The sequence below is a fragment of the Zingiber officinale genome, chromosome 11A, assembly GCF_018446385.1.
Source record: "Zingiber officinale cultivar Zhangliang chromosome 11A, Zo_v1.1, whole genome shotgun sequence".
Classification (NCBI taxonomy): Eukaryota; Viridiplantae; Streptophyta; class Magnoliopsida; order Zingiberales; family Zingiberaceae; genus Zingiber; species Zingiber officinale.
In genome coordinates this window covers 74,480,466-74,482,473 of record NC_056006.1, presented here as the reverse complement: position 1 = coordinate 74,482,473, position 2,008 = coordinate 74,480,466, and the positions used below count along the sequence as shown (strand labels likewise).

The 2,008-nt window shown below is 41.8% G+C and overlaps 1 long non-coding RNA gene across 1 annotated transcript; it reads right to left on the bottom strand.

Moving 5' to 3' along the window:
- Positions 1 to 245: 245 nt before the first annotated feature.
- Positions 246 to 2,008, bottom strand: LOC122032613. Its single transcript, XR_006126156.1, has 3 exons — positions 1,071 to 2,008; positions 892 to 990; positions 246 to 772 (listed from the first exon to the last, which is right to left on the bottom strand). It is a non-coding gene; the product is annotated as an uncharacterized LOC122032613 (long non-coding RNA).

Genomic DNA, 2,008 nt, shown 5'->3' with positions numbered 1-2,008 from the left:
CCCCCGACGACCCTATGCTACATGAATCACAGTGAGGTAGATATCAAGAGGGCGTATTATGAATTAAATAGATCATCACAAGGTCAAGCAGTATAAGTATCACGGGAAAACAAAGCGATCATGATATAAGATAAAGCAATTTAATCCATCGATAATAATCATGCACTAAGTACAAGAAAATCTACATAGAGGCCAAGGAAGAAATACCCGCCTTAAAATGTAGATCGTGCCAAGTAATCCCGTGTCGAGACGCTCATCCCGAATTTAAGTCCTGCGATCAATATATATATATTTTATTTAGATAAATTCACAAGAATTAAAACAGCTAAATAAAATCCTTGCCTAATTAGGAAACTCCACTCAAATCTGATCTCTGATTATTCCTCCAAATAATTCTTAATTCATCTCCTTTTAGATCCAAACATAATCCACAATCTATTAATCAATCCAATGCACCTTAAATCCTTCAATCTTCTAAACATAATTTCCCCATCAACGATCAAACCAAATCCATAATCAATTCAACCTACATCATCCTAATCATCATATCACAACCGAATTCTAACTTCTAATTAGTTAATCCATTGAATCAACTATCAACTATTATCTACATGTTATCTACTAATATCAAGAATCAATTCTACAATCCATTAGGAAACTTAATAGAGTAGCACCCTAATAAGAAAACCAATGGGGCATCACTGGAAGACACTTACCTTGAGAGATGGCAGTAAATCAGGATCTCGTACCCCAGCAAGACACTGCCTGGTAGCTACAAAAATCAACCATACACCAAATCTTTTCAAAAATCAATCCAAGAAGAAATCGTACATCATTGTATCTACTGGAACCCCATAAACAAAACCACATTCACCTCAATTGAACCCCTACCTCTTCACCCGAGGCTTCAATCAACTGCAAGGAATGGAGAAGATCATGATCTGCTTAGGGAAGAACCATCAACAGGTTGATCCGACGTCGCCTCCTAGACTAGATCAGAGAGAACACCGTAAACGAACACAATTACACAAAAATCCTTGAATTCACAAAATCTCTCGACCAAGCCTTACCTCAATCAATCCCTACAGGTGGTGTCGTGCGATCCACAGCTACTATGACGAGGAATGGGAGCTAGGGCTCCGATTCTTGCTTTGGTCCAAGATCGAGTCATGCTAGGGAGGCGTCGTGGGTCAAGAAGAAGGTTATAGACCCGAAGCTAGGGCTCAGGAATCGGTGGCCAGCATCGGCTGCTCATGGATGCCCGACGATCGGCGAATCGCTGCAGCACAAGGTCGGCGTCGCGAGTTAGGGGAGGAATCACGAGGGAGAGGGAGGAGAGGATCGACAGCCAAGAGAGCTTGGTGTTGGTGAGGCATGCAGAGGATAGGTCGCTGCCGGTGGTGAACTCGCGGTGGCTGGCGATCGGGCGAGGAGGAATCGTCAGAGAGGGAAGGGGGTCTCGGGTGTAATGTGAGGAGGAGGAGATCGGGAGAGGGAGGTGGGTTCGGCAGAATCGGGAAGGAGGAGAAGAAATCGAGGATTTAGGGATTTAGTGTTCTTAATTAAATACTTAGGTTAACTTAATTAACCTCTAAGTTAACCACTTAATCAACTCCCACATAATGGGTATTCCAAACAGGCCTCCTCTGTACCCGGAATCCATCCTCTCAAAACGGATCATACGGACTCCGTTTAAATCTCAAAAAATTTCTAAAAATTCCTGAAAAATCCAATAAGATTTTTCGTCCAATAATATTTATTATTTAATTTTACAGTATTTTATATTCTTCCCCACTAATAAAAATTTGATCCCCAAATTTACTGGTCAACTCGGGGATCCACACTCAAGGGTATCATCCAATGATAACCTCCTACAAACTGATAGCTAGGGAGCAAAGTCATCAACCAATCCATGATTACCCAACGCACCATATCCTCTCCATATCCTGGGTAATCTCACAACAAAGTCCATAACATTATGCTCCCAATTCCACTCCACTATCTGCAT